The 15964-nt window shown below is 31.4% G+C and overlaps 1 protein-coding gene and 1 long non-coding RNA gene across 2 annotated transcripts in view; one reads left to right on the top strand and one right to left on the bottom strand.

The window, feature by feature from the left end:
- The window catches only part of LOC119638212, a 324089-nt gene extending 308204 nt beyond the window's left edge, over positions 1-15885 (bottom strand). The window contains exon 1 of the mRNA XM_038034881.1: positions 14956-15885. The gene's annotated coding sequence lies outside the window, so the exon portion shown is untranslated. The remainder of the gene's footprint in view (positions 1-14955) is intronic.
- Positions 1-15964, top strand: part of LOC119638217 — a 187508-nt gene that overhangs the window by 120381 nt on the left and 51163 nt on the right. The window lies entirely within an intron of this gene.

The following is a 15964-nucleotide window of genomic DNA, read 5'->3' as shown; positions in this document are numbered from 1 at the left end:
ATCATTCACGGCTGCCATACTAGAAACAATACCTGCAACAAATACCTTGGATAGTCTGAAAAGTATTTATCCTTTTCTTCCAAAGATGACCTTATTGCCTGACCTTGCCAACCGCAAAAGAAATCTGAGGAATATTTTACATTATTTGAAAGCTGACCGAGAAGATATGTAAAAGTGTTGAAGTATTTTGTTCCTACACAAAATGTATTTCGTTGTGTAAATAAAACAATTTTCGAGCTATGTAGATGGCTACGTTTTCAAATGTTATAACAATATTTTCACATGGCTCTTGAAAAAAACTTGCATTGATAATAAACACAAATGCTAAAAAAAGAGGAAGAATGCCATCTATATCTGTTTCTAAACGTAAAATCAGTGATTCGTTTTCTAAGCGGAGTATTTTCTTATTCATTCTCCATGCTATTACATAAAAAAAGAAAAAAAAAAGATTAATCATTGTTTTTAAAAATTCTCACAAAAAAAAAAATCAATTTCTAAAAATTTATCATCTGGTATAAAATATTTTTACTTTATTACATTTTTTTAACTTTTATCTTTCTTTCTTTGTTTGCAAATTATTTTATAAGAAAGGTAAAGGGTCTTACTTAGCTAATCAAACAATAAATGAAGATGTTTCATGATTTTTCTCTAGAACCTCAGGAAGATCGGAGAGCCAGGATGGACATATAAATGATCCAATAAACTCGAAATCAAAATAATCAAAATTCCTCTTAAGCTGGCCAAAGCGGTCTTTTTTGTTTTACAAACGTTTTTAATAATGTAAATGCAATCTTCAGAAGCACACGGGCTCGCAGTGCTCTGCTCATCATAGTTGATTTCTGTTGATAGTAGCTCACGTAATCCAAAAAATATTAACAGGCCCTGAAATATCCTATCAATTACTTCAGTATTTTATTGAATGAATTTAATTAAGCACATATTAGGAAAAACAATTGATTGATAGCTTGAAGCGAGTTTCTCTGTAACTCAATTACTTTTTCTACACATGTTATTATGAATAGTTGTCCAGTATTTACGAAGTTATCGCCGTTTTATAGTAAATTAACAAAATCATCGAATCAAAATGTCAAAATAACATTTTAACAATTTATTGCATAAGTTTTTTTTTAAAAAGTTAAAATAAAAAAACTATTAAAATATTAACTAAGAAATGATTCTTTTTGTTCCTACTTAAAACTAAGGTGACCAGATACAGTCACCTTTTTTCTTAAATTTGGTTTTTGTATTTTGCTCTTATTTTATGATTGCTAGAATATGAGAAAAAAATATAATTTATGACAAAAAAGGCAAAAGAATCAAGATTTAAGAACACTAAAAACACCTTTTATCGCGCTTTCTAAAAACAAAGTTATGCTAATGAAACAATAAGCACGAATTGGCTGCAGCTGGTTACCTTAAAACATGCTAATTGTGCTCTCTCGTCACTATTGCTCGTGTAAAGTCGTTCGCACTCTTAGCAAAACTACTCTTCTCTATACCATTGCTATGCTATACGCACATTCTCTATTTTATTTGCTACTCTTCATTGTATATGGTGCGTGTTTGACTTTGTTTTGATAAATTCATATTGTGTCGATATGGAGAGACAAGTAGAAGCAAATAATTCTGTGAAATTATTAGATTTTTCGGTTGTTATTAACATACGTGCCCTTGAATTTTCTTCAATGCATAGCTAGTGAAAGAAAAAATTCATTTAGAAAAATAGAAATTATTAATAGTGTAATGAAATGTTTCGGTTTTTATAAATATCGTAATGAAAGCCGAATTAAGTGGAGATGGTAGGAAAAAAAGTCCAGGAAAGCAATTTTGCAGAATGCTATTGCAATTTCTATTTAATAAAAGAATTCTACCCATATCCGAAATAGAGAAAAGTAGGGAATAATTAAATGAGTTAATGAAAGTGTGCGCGTTTACGCGTGTGGTCTCAAATAAATTCTCAGTGTATTGTCTCGTAATTTTTTCCGTCCGTATCATACGCAATTAAATTCCAATTCGTTGGAATCAATAAAATTATGTTCTCTTAGTGTTTTACAAACTTAACTAAATAACTTAATACAATTTATGCATACACGGTCAATCTTGGCATATACTTTTTTATCGAAAAATTGAAGTATTGTTATAAAATATAACTCATTTTACATGGCACCCAATAACTAGCAAATATATAGGCTCCAAACAAACAACTAATAAATAGTAAATAGGTGAGTAACTTATTTAGTTCACTATATTTGTTTTCATTTTACTTTTATTTACAAATACGCACAGCATATCAAAACAGTTGATGAAAGTTACAAGTATTTTGTTACCTGTAGACCAATAAGAGCTACTTTCTCATTTAAATTCTGCTAAAATGCATTAAGATTGATATTTGTTACTGGCAAATTCTCGCCTTTGTTAAGAACTTGTAAATAATCACTCACATTGAATGATTTGTATACGCCTTCAAACAAGTAATGAAAATGTAGATCTTATAGGTTACAATTATCACTGCTTTGTCTACTGTGGATTATATTAAAAAATGTAGTAGGTTTTTAATTTAGAACTTTCTGCCAATAGATAAGAATTTAACAGACGCACGGATAAAACTAAATAAGCTGAGATTTTTAAGCTAAAAAACAGGTGGTGATTTTAGAGATATCTAAATAATTGATTGACTATGGATTATGGACCATAATCAAATTTTCGTTTTGTTCAGTAGATACCGTATAAAGAGCAAGTTGTTTACGGCACATAAAATTATTTCAGAATATCTATTATTAATTCAGATAAATGATCACACACGCATTTTCGAAAATATAACCAAATTTCGTTATATATTTAAGTTAGGCTTTTATTCCACGCTTTGTGATCTGTACTGTTCTGACGATGCATGAATGTAAACAGATTGAGTATCAGACAGACGACTAAGTGAGACACTAGCAGGTGAATGCGACTAGATAGACTCAAATTTTTACGTTAATTAATTGAGATCAATAACAGACTTCGAAAAACAGAGCAAACTTACTGCGCCACCTCTCTGCGTCTCAATTTGAAGTATAGTTATTTCGTAGCAAAATTAATTTGTTTAGCGATAATCATTTTAAAGAAGAACGTTTTTAGAATACAGCATTAATGCCAACATCAATAATCGAAAGCCTTTCTTTATGAAGAACCAGCATTAGGGGTTATCCTTTCGATCAGTTATGACATCTCAAGGTAATTAGTGGTTATATCTCCTGTTACTAAGATTTTCTTAAAAACATAACTTACTAAGGAACTAGGTTTACATTGCAGCATTTAGTTATTTCACTTTGAAGTAGAAGCTGTATTTTCCGTCTAATAATCATGTATGTTATATTTTAGTATTTTAAAAAATTTTCAGGTTAATATTGAACAAGTAAGAAAATTATATTTGGTCATGACCGAATCATTTATATCCATTACTGTTATTCTAAAAAAGACAAACAAAAAACGATAACAGAAATAAATTTTCATCTATAATATGAAGTGGGACCAGCTGATTTTTTCTATTTTCGAATTAAAAGTTTGCGTTACATGGACGTGTAGATGTTATAGGCGTGTCCCTTGAAATGTTTAGGTCTTCTCCAAAGTCTTTTGCAAAATTTATGATAGATGTCATCATTTTCAGTAACGGGAGAATCTTACCGGAGATAGAAAGACGGACAGAGGAATAGATGAACATAGTTAGTTGCATTTCAAATTTGAAACTGGCCAGGAATTTATATGCTCTATGGGGTCTTTGAAGGTTGTTTCTGCGCCTTGAGATATCTGCAAAAGTAACATAAGCAAATGTCAAGGGATCATTTTGATTTCCTAAAAACTCAATACTTTTTAGAGTAGGACGCAACTTTCCCGCCAAAGCCACTAAATTTTCACATCGAGCATAACGTTTTAATCTTGCAATCAATTAACATGCCTGTCGATCTAGGCATTGGTTAATTCAACTTCACATTTTCATTAGTTTTTAATTTTTGCCTTGTGGTTTTTCAACTTTTCCTTCCTCTTCATTTCGCGCGTACATTATACGAATTTGGTGATAAAAGAGGAAATTAGTTCGAACTTTATTCCATTGCTTTTCGTCAAATTTTAATTACATACCAATTAGCAAAAAAAAGAAAAAGAGACAAAAAACAGAAAAAGTTTTATGCTTCTATTTCCATCAAATGGGAGACAAAAACAAAAGCAAAGAACCATGAAATGGCTGTCAAACGCGCACATTTAAGGTTTGAGTGCAAACAACAGCAAAGCTGTTGCATAAAATGCTAAACCAACGAAATCTATAACAGCATCATGGGCCTTGGATGGTAGTTGCTCTGCATTTTCCTGATAAACACTTGACGAATCGTGCAAAGCCGTTTCAACAAAAAAAAAAATTAATACAAAACTTAAACGAAAAAGCTCACAATCTAGGGATATTGAAGTTAAAAAATCTTTAAAGGCCAATTAAGCGACCACAGATTGGCATAGATTTTGCTCCATAAATATTTGGCGCACATTATGTTGCCCGGATATCGTGTTATGGGATTTTTTTCTTTTCTTTTAATAAAAACATGAAAAAAAAAAAATATGTAAAAGTTTTACAATTCGGTGCGGTGCCACTGGTATCAAGGAGAATATTTTTAAACGGTATGTATCAGCACATAATAATTTTTCCCTGGTTGTATTGGCTGTTATTCGCTTCCGGTTAACTGGTTAACAGACTCAGTTATGAAGCCAGTGCTTACATTCCCATATGTAATTTTCTTTAAACATGTAGGCTATAGCGCAGCGTAGATATATATATAAGCAAGAAAGTATATATGAATGAAAGCTTGCACTGATAAACATGTTTAATCTGATATCGTTCGCTTGCTTACTTATTTACTCATACATGAGAAGTAAGTGGTTATTCCAAAAAGCCTATATTCACATGAAATTGCTTTGAACTGCAGTGTAATTAATACTTATAGCCATACATACATATAACAAAAAGGAGGATAAATGAATACACATTTAGTTTTGCTTTCTTGTTTTTTTTTTTTTTTCGCTTTAAAGCTTTTTTAAACTGTATCTTGCAATAAATCTTTAATTTTTTTTTTTTTAAATTCTAATAAGCAAATATGTTTAAGATATTAACGCAAGTAAATACTCCATACATCCTATACCTATTCATATAATGCTATGGGGGCGAGGAAGTCATTCTTTTTTCTATTGGGTTAAACCCTCTCTCAATAAAGTAACCCGAGAAGGTAATTCTCAAATCCAAATAGTTTGCTTTATCAATCGTCGAATCGTGTACACTAGATCGCTTTTCAGAACTTCAATCAGCACGAACGATTCGAACGATTATTCATAGGGAAAAGTGTTTCGCTAAAGATTTTGAAATATACAAAAATAAACTGAATTGAAAATTTAGTAGTGCAGATAAGAATTGTTTTTTAAGGGCGACTTTGAGTTCAAAAGAGCGATAGGTTAGGCACTCACTGCCACTTACATATACGTATATGATATGATATATCAAATAAATGAGAATAGCAAAAGTAATGCCTCCGTGGCCGAGTAGGCAAACTCAAGTCTCGACTAGCAACTCAATGATTGTAGATGTTCAAAGCTCAATTGCGGTAAGGTTTCCAATAGTCTTAGATGTCTTTAGTCTTAGAATTTATTCTCGGTCTAAATTAGTTATAATAAAAATAACAATATCTCCATGATGATGAATACCGTTGCCGTTTGTTTTATTAATTAAATTCTCCATCAAATTCTTCATGAGCTCGACCGCTCAACAAAATGTGTAATTATTTTTCACTTTTATTTAATTATCGTACAAATTTTACTCTCAAGTAATAGTAACAGCAACAATTTGAAACAGGTCACGAAATGTATTTCAGTTTTTTTCTCTTCTTTTTTTGTGTTTTCTTAACAAAAATCAAAATTTTTTAGCATAAGCTTTTCGTGAATAAAAATTATTTTTTTTTGCTCTGTACCTTACTCTTTTTTTCTATTTTTTAACGACTTCAACATGAATTCGTTTGTCCTACAAAACAATTTGCAATAAAAGAGAAATAAAATTTTAACCTAATTTCCAAAAAAATTTCCTAATTTAAATTGCTTTCTATTCTCTATAGTCGTCTGCCTTAACGTCATCTAATGTTGCAAGCGAGCCAAACGATGTTAGTGAACGTTTTAAGGGTTAATTCACGAAACATTTTGCAATGTTGACATTGCCTTCAAGACGAATTTAAGTAACGTTTATACATGTATATTGCTTGCACATGCACACAAACACACACATGCATAATATATATATATATAAATATATATATGTATATATATATATATAACATAATAACATTAGGCTTTATTGATATTTTCCTGTGTTACTTAAAACAACTCAGTGCTACGTAAAACTCAAGTGCGGGTTGACGGCAATGCTCGTTGCTTTGACATATCATGCAATCCTATGCATTGCTACGCCATGACATGACAGTCGTTGTTAGCATAACATTATTTAAATATGCAGTAATAGTGTGTGTATTGCGCAGCTAAAATAGCAGCAGCAGCAATAACAACAAGAAGAACAGCTACAATAAGAAATACAGCAAATATAACTATTTGTAATTTATAACAATTTTTAATTGAATTTCTTTTCTCTCCGGCTCGTTAATGTTTTGCTTAAGCACTTTGAAATGGTTTCACTTTATAAGACACATTTTTCAAATGTAAGCGACCATCAAGTCCACAATGTCTTCGGCTTTAATGGAATTTTCGTACAAAATTTGAGCAACTTTCGTAACAAACTTCCAACTATTAACAAAATAAGGAAATTATTTAAATTTTTAGTTTAATTGTTATATGATTCGCCATGTAGCACAAGTAGATGTACTAACTTTATTATACGGTTTGTAATACCTACACATTGGACACTTGCTAAGTAGTACATATTTCGAATTAGCCTGGGACTGCACGTATTATTCTTAAGTTCTTAAAGTTTAGTTCTTTCAAATAAGATGTGCTTAAAGTTAGAAGTATGATGATGAAGTAAGGAAAGAAACCAACACAAATTTTAAAAACGTTTTTAAACAGTTTGCTCGCCGTGATATGAGAAGTTGTATTCGGCTTTGGTCGAACCATTTATACTTCCCATCTTTATTCATAAAAAAAAAAAAAAATTAAAAATATGATGTTTTGATGCCCTATAGTATAGACTTTTTGCAATTTTCCACAGATACCACATTCTTTGTCACTTGTACCGTTTCCAGTACACGTTAAAGTGCATTTATAAGATTTTATCCTTGTTACCGCTATTTCATAAGATGCAATGATGGTGGAAGCGCATCTCAAAACATGTACCGATAACGGTACATGTTGCGTGAAAGTACTATATTTACTTATAATCAGCGCGGAGTAACGAGCATAAAATTTCTAACTTTGGTTTTCGAAAACACAAGTGTTCTTAGTTTATTAGATGTTGACCGATTTGGCTTAATTTCAGTCCCGAATTGCTTACAAAAACTTTCATTCAAATGGATACTTTACAATTGAGAAAATATTTGCCTTTGGCAGAGAGATGTAGAGACTTGCTAACCTCGATCCAGTATTTGATACCGATCAATAATATTTGTACTTTATATAGGATCTCAAACGCTTTAAACAACATGTGTTTGTCCTTTCAAAATTTTTTTATATGAAAGATCGTAGGATGGGAATAAATTCATTTCGTCAAAACGGTTATAATAGCTAAAAGAAAGCTTCAAAGACTCCACAAATCATGTATTACGTTGGTCACTGTAAAATCTTATTCGAGATAAGAATTTCCGCTTATCTGTTTCTGTAATGTTTACGGTATCGTATAGTTTGCTTTTACATTTGGCAGAAACTTTGCCAATGCTTGCCGGATGGTTTTGAAAATGGGTGAAATGGGAGTCAAAGACGAAATAAAATTCTAACGCCGCGCCTTCGAAATTAGTTGTAGATTGCAATAAATACATGGGAATAATTTTCATGCGTATTATACAAAAATGAGAACCCACGTCCATCGAACAAATCGATGCGATCAGCTAAGACGAATATGCTGGGTACCAAATATTCGGTCACAAAAGAATGTCATTTTCGTACTTAGTCTTTTGCACAACATCTTTTGAAAACAATGGCTAATTAGGAGATTTTTTAACATTTGTCTTCTATTTTGCTTTTCTTTCTTCCCCGAAAACATGACAAACATACCTATAGCCATGGACAATATAAGTAGCAAAAGTCGACTGAACGAAAGAAGCCAACACTTAAAAAAAAAAAAAAAAAAAAAAAACATTTTTAGCCAACTCAACCATATAACTCAAGGATTTTAATCTTAGTTAGTCATAATGCTTATCATTGTTATAAAAAAAAAAAAAAAAAAAATATTAAACAAGAAAATTTTACGGTTACATTTTTTCATTATTTAATCCGTTTATGTATATGGGACTGTGTGACCGTAAAAAATAGAATAACTAGATAGTAACGCAATCAATATCAATCAAAACAAATGGTAATAAATATCTATTAAAGCAATAAATTATGACTTGAATGAAATATCGCAAGAAGTTTTTGACCCGGCCCGGTTAACTTTAAAATCAACGGGACCGCACTGACTGCAACTTTCGATAACATATTAATATTCCAATGTGAAGTGAATGTATGCATGCATGCATGCATGCAGCTATCACTTGTAATTTCTCTCTGTCGAGATTATTTAACAACAAAACTATTTCAAACATACAAAGAGTAAGAGAATTTGTAAAATTGAAATTACTTTGGCATTCTTGTCTGCTTTTGTAAGATAAACGCTACAATCGGCTTTGGGAATTTAGGCAAAAATATTTATTATTTGATCTAGGTTTTCTGTAATTGTTTTCGGAGATTTAATGTATTCTTCTAATGATTGATACGCACTTCATAGTGTTTGTTACAAGCGCAAAGATGAAACTCTCTCTATTCTTGGATGAGAGTTAAAATTTATTCGAAATTTTACAAAACTTTTTCATTTTAATTCGTGTTTACCTTTATGTTTGCATGACTCTAAACAGAAATATGCAATAAACTGAGTTTCGGAAATAATTACATTGCTCTGATGGGCCTGAAGGGATATGGAAATATTAGATTTGCAAAAATAATGAATGTCTTGTGTTAAACAAAAAAAAAAAAAACAAAATGAAAATAATAATAAATAATTAGGAAATATGTAAACTTATGCTTCGACACAAACGGACTGTTAAGCGTGAGCAGCAACTCATTGCAACGCTTAAATTGGTAAAACATTTATCTATGCACGTGTATACACGCGTACGCTATATGCTGCTATACTAGCATTAAAATCGATGTCCAAATGTTTTCAATGCAATATAAAAGAAAGAAAAACACCATTTATATTTCGATTAAAATTGTCAATTTGCTGATAGTGGGGAAAACATGTCTGCGTTCATTTATAGATAGAGAGAAACCAATCGACATACCAACCAACCAGCCAACCAACCAACCAACCAATAACAGTGGGACAACAGAAAATATAAAATAACAGAGTAATAAAAATGCAGTAAACTTTAACTGAATATTTAATGAAGCGAAGTGAAGCGAATTATATGTCGCGTAAAATTAAAAATTCCTGGATAAGGACAACACGAAATAATTGTAATGAAATGTTCTTCTGGAAGATCATTTATCGATGATCAATAACATAAGCGGAAGATGGATTATGCTTGTCCGTATTTTGCTTTAATCACCTATACTACCTATAGGTGTACAAACAGTTATTCTTATTTATATCGCCAAGACCACTTATGGTATGGGATATATTATATTTGTGCGTATGTGTATGTAACATTCAGAAAACGTTATGACAGACCGACCTTTTATTATACCGATTGAGTCAACACTATTTCCTGAATTGATTGAACCATGTCTCTCCGCCTGTCCGTCTAATCTATGTCTATATATTTCTATGTATGGTCTCAGTTTTTGACACAGTTTGACAAAATTTGGTACATTGGCGTCTTTAAGCGCGAACGCTATTGAAAATGGATTGTGTCCGACTATTTATTGAAATTAATTATAGTAAATTTGGACCATGTACACCTATGTTTTGGTCCCCCTTTCATGAGAAATCGTCCTTTATATGGTAAAAAGATTTATGTAGAAATAGGTCCTTCAATAAGGTATAATTATTCCTATATTGCCACAAAAATTGATAAACCATTTTATTAGGCGAAGTGCTGTGAAGTATTGAACGGGTAGTCACGCCCGGCTATAGATTTATAAACAAATATAGAAATATTTTAACAGTAACTCCGTACAAGACATAAAAGTTGAAAGGGCTTAACAAACATTTACCTAAAAATTTTTTACACTTTGATCGAAAAGTGTATGAATTACCTTTTAAGGTAAAGTTAAGTACCAATGACCAGCTGATGAATGGAAGATTTTGTTTTATGAAGACACATGAGAGCAATAGTGCAGTGTGCTAACTACTTAGGATTATTTTCGAAGCGTTAGGTCATTTTTTCAACAAATATTTTCCATTCAGTGTTTCTGATCGAATAATAAGAAGAATCACTCTTATGTAATCAATCGCCATTTCTATGATCAAGGTAAACGAAATGAGTTGATCTCGCGTCCTATTTGAGAGCAGTGTTTGTTTTCGGAGAGGCTGACGAAATTGTGTTGTCACGAACATGTGTTTTTTTAGAAAGAACACAACAACTGACTGAGTCCATCCCTGAGTCCCCAAGCAAAAGGTTATTAGTTAAGCTCTTTTTACTTGCAATTAATGATAAATTTATTTATTTTTTTTTTTTTAATTTTGCTTGGCGATTATTCGACAGTGATAATTTCGCCGTGCACATAGTCGACTGGGTTTAAGTGAAAATTCGGCGGATTGTTGTGTTAACGCATCGTTGGTGCATTATGCATTTACCGCAGAGTGACAGCATAATAAAGGGAATAACGCACATATGCATACATATATAAATACGTCTTTTCATACACGATAATATAGCAAATATTTTACTATATAATAAAAACTTAATGAAAATTGAAAATTTGCATTTGCTTTTTCAAAATTTTGTAGTCGTTCGCCCCCGCCCGCCCGCACATTGAAAAATATTCCGACAAATAAATAGCAGAAAATCAGTATGCACTGGTGAAACCCACATGTCGCAGTGCACGTGCTGTTTGTGAATATCAATTTAAGAACATACGAGAGAGAGAGAGAGAGAGAGAGAGAGAAATGACATTAACAGCATCATAGATAAATACGTTTATATAAAAATTAAACAAAGGCAACGTCATTGCATCGTACAATTTTATATAGTTATATATAGTTGTCGTCGTCGTCAGTCATATGCCTGCATGTATGAGCTAAATACACAACATGACTTCTTTAGAATTATGACAATTTGTATAGTAGATGATGTGGTATTGTGAAACGTTTCCGGTTATTTCTTATTTCATGTTTCCTTTTCTTTAGCTTTGGCTGATGAAAGGAAAGGAAAACTCTTTAGAAAAGTTTTTACAAAGATAGTTTGCATTTTTCCTTCCGTTTATGTAAACGCAGCAGTTTATCATCTTCCATTATGGCAATTGTGAAATATCCTGATGATATCATCACGTGAATATAACACATATACGCGGTGTATGCGTTATATATGTATTTATGGTTTTGTGTAACAATATTGCTTTTAATGTAATGTAATCATTATACTAAACTATTATATAGAGAATGATATCAATGTCATCGTTTCAAATAAGCGTAATGTGCTACTGTCTGACTTGTGTCTATCAGTGTGTCAATCAACTTAACCGATCTATTCATCCATCAATCAATCATTATTGCAAAAGAAACAATGTCTCTTTTCAAGCTTTTCGATTGATATCTTCTTCTTTTCGATTGTTAACCAGATATGTAATCATGTACTATGCGTCATTAATAACAATAGATAAGTCATTAACAATCATTGTACATGATTTTGCAGCAAGTGTTCAATAAAAATTCAAGTGTGCTCTAGCGCACGATTATTGCAACGCATACAATACAAAAGAGGAAAATTTACATAAATATTTCATAATTTTGAATAGAATAAATTCTGATTTTTGTCAATATACGCGCAATGCATTACATTCTAACATTGACATCGTTTTCGAAAAAATTTGAAAAAAAGCTTATACCTATTAGTGAGTAAAAGTGATAAAATTTTTTTTTTATTACCGAAATTCATATCTAAAACGATCGCGAAATATAAAAAATGATGGTAAATTTCTCAAAATTTAAAAAGGTTTACAAGAGTTTTGCAAAATTTCCCTATGCTTACTAATATCCTATATTTTCATAATTTGTCAGGTGCGGTAGTAAGTCAAGACGTTTCACTCTTATGTAACCATCGCTTCAATTAAGTTAAGTATATTAGAATACTGCATTAGTTACACTGACTGATTAGCAGACAATAGCGATACATTATCCGTGCTTGTCGTTTCAACATCTAGAAATACGTAGATTGATTGAAAAGTTTCCAATCTAAACATGAGCAGGGCCGTATTTGCCAAGCGTTGGCAGCTACTCAACGATATGTTAGGCATTTTGAACCCACAGTTACTGTTTGCAAATCATTTGAGTCAGTCGATATGAGTGGCTTTGTAAAAATAGAAGAAATTTAACTATCGAGCTGTCAGTTAATTAATCCCTTCGTAAACCAATGTGTCGGCGCAAAATTAAAGACCAGACCACTGGGTACGGGAACACTGCGGTATCATTGACTGTGGCGAAATTTTTGCTCGACAATTTAGTCGAATTGGTAACCATACTAACTGCGATAACTTCGGGATATCTATAACCTTGAAGTGCTGGCGAAAACGTTGCTCAAATTCATCAAATTGTCTTATGAATAATCGCCCATTTAAGGTTCAAAGGATAGCAAAAGCTGTGAGCATTGCCACGTATTGAATCAGGAGGAAGGTGTGAAAAAATTGCTCGCAGTGGATGAAAAACACCCAACCACAAGTCGTTGCCTGAAATAGTAAAATTGAACGGAAATGCCCGCCTATTCCCTAGATTCAACGCCATCTACTATCGGTTGAATGATCTCAAAAGGATGCCCCAAGGAGAGAGTTTCAATCAAATTATTAGATAATTGGTTTAATTGCTTTCAATTCTTCTATGACACGAATAGTTTTTTATATATTCCAAGCTATCGCGGCATTATCGGGGAAATAGTCCTAAAATCCAATTTTCGAAAGGGTTCGTTCTTGAAACTTGTTACATTTTTAAAAAATAACAAACACAAAAATACATAAATGAACATCTGACGGTAAATGGTACTGCATCGTCCAGTGCAATGAAAAATGTATTTATTTCAAGTCACTCTAGGATTTGCATGCAACGTGCACTCATCCACAAGCCTTCTAAGATATAATTATAGCTAATTTATGAGGGCGTTATAAAACAAATACTTCACGAAAATTTCAAGGAAACCCCATTTGCGACTTTCAATGCATTTTAGGGGACTTTGGAATCTATCAAGGGATGTTGTGTGCAGTAGGTTGCTTTACTTTAAAACACCACTGATACGTTATCTGTCCAATTACTTATCCTTGGTGATGATCATGGAAGTTATCATGGACATATAATTCCAGTGGGTTATGAAGAAAGCATTTCATCATCAGCAAAATTACTCATCTATGACACCGTACCTGTACCACCTATCTAGCGTATAAGTGACGTAAATGTGTGGTTGTCGTGATAACTTTTCATATGCCAACGGAATTATGATTTTCCATTAGGTTTTAATGTGTGTTTTTTTTTTTTTTTTTTACGTATATGGCAAACCTGGAATGAGGTTTGTTGGTATATTGTAATTTTGCAGCAACTGCGCACAGACAATATACAGGATATCAGGATGATAAATAGTAGCAATAATATTTTTATTTGTTTTGGTGTATTTACAAAGATAATGCATGATTTAGTTTTTGATGGATTTTTAAATCCTTTTTTTTTCGTTTTTTTTTTGTTTTTTTTTTTTTTGTTTTTAATAATCATTTTATTTATGCATCGATGCTGCACATGATGTTACAAAGTTTATCTTTGGACAGATATAAACCAATATGAAAATAATTTATGTTTTTAGTGTGGACCAAGTGTAGTCGCAATAGTAAATGTAAGCTACTAACTATTGATTCTCTTAAAATGGCGACAATATTAAGTATGACACACGCAATCTATAGATTAAACATTTCAAATTAACTTGATTTATATGTCATTTGCCAAATTCATGTTTAATTTACTTTAAGTTCGGCAATTGCATAAGATTGTCCATGTGTATGTGTGATCTATCACACATACGCGATATATATCGAAATGTTATCGTAAGCCTTTAAACAATCAATTGATTAATGTCTCTGCAAAATTTTATGACATGTTAACCGAGTTTGTCGCAATTAGCGGTTGTCTTGGTTTCTCCTTATCAGAGAAAAGAAAGCAAAAAGTAATGATGAAAGCTTTTTATATGTTCTACAGTACTTGTGGTATAAAGGTATATTCAATTTGTGTGCAAGTATACAACACCCATAAGGAATTGAGATGGACCCACCGTTAATTATGAGTTTCTCTGTCCATCTGTCCCCCCATTGTTGCATTATGTTCACCCTGCAGTACGCAGTTTTTCAAATTCATTGTCAAGGAGGAAAGCAATTAAAATCAATATTCAAATTATAACACTTTTCGGACGACGACCACATCCAACATCTTATTTTGAAAAAAATCCTTACATATATATAACGGTAGTAAGCAAAGTGCTGTAGTGTATTCCATAGTGGGCTAATGCCCACTATAGTCTTTTCACTTGAGCAATTTATCTAATGAAGTAATTCAAACATTCAACGTAACAATAAGGTCATCACATTACTTGATAAAGATCAACTGTCTGTAATACTCACCGTAGAATACTTAGTTTCTCTTACTTTTACATTAGCAATTGGCATTAGGTTCGAATTACATTTTATATTATAAGATAAACATTCACATCACACACAGGCATGTTGGAGTTAACTGTCACCGTTTTTATAAGAGGATTATAAGCACAATGACGATGAAGTCAATATCCCGCAAATTAATGTTATTGCATCATAATAATTTAATCAATATATTTATATGTATATATATCTATGTATATGTATATATATGCGAGTCTATATATACGCATATAAGCTAATTACTTTTACAAGAACCGAAGATAGTAACAATTACAAAGTGATGATCATCACGATGATGATGATGATGATGATGATGGTAATGATGACGATGATGACATTTAGAATAACGATAACAATTTCACTTTATAAACGCATTTGAGGTTAGATTACATTGGTTTGCCGTTGCACTTAATCGTTAAAAGTGACTACGATAATAGACAATTAATGGGACGAACGGTTCAGATTCAGTAAGGATTTAAAGGAAATAAATAAAGTTATTTTTTATCTCCTTTTTTTTTATTTTTTGTTATTTGACTTAACCAATATTGCTTTTTTGCTACACGGATTCATAAGTTATTTTATCAAATGTACGTTTCAATAATTTTGTTATTTATTAATATTTAATTTATTCGTTCTCTCTGTTTTTTTTTTTTTTCTTTTTTTTTTGCTTAGTTGTTTACTTACAGTGATATGTTAATTCATTAAATATTTTTTTTTTTTTCGTTAGTCAGAAAAATAAAGCAAAAATAATATACGTTTGTTTTTTCAATTGATATAAAAAAAAAAAACAGGAAAGATCAGACCATATTGATATGTATCGTTGAATATTTTGCTATATTATTAGTTTTGTTTTATTTACTTATAAATTAATTTAATGTTTATTTAATAAGTTCATTCATGGTTTATGCATTAATTAATTAAACCGTTTTTTTTTTCTTTTTTATGCATTTACATTACATAATTTTTGTGTTAA

Source organism: Glossina fuscipes, unplaced genomic scaffold (genome assembly GCF_014805625.2).
Source record: "Glossina fuscipes isolate IAEA_lab_2018 unplaced genomic scaffold, Yale_Gfus_2 85, whole genome shotgun sequence".
In the NCBI taxonomy this organism is placed as follows: domain Eukaryota; kingdom Metazoa; phylum Arthropoda; class Insecta; order Diptera; family Glossinidae; genus Glossina; species Glossina fuscipes.
This window is presented reverse-complemented; position numbering and strand designations above follow the sequence as displayed.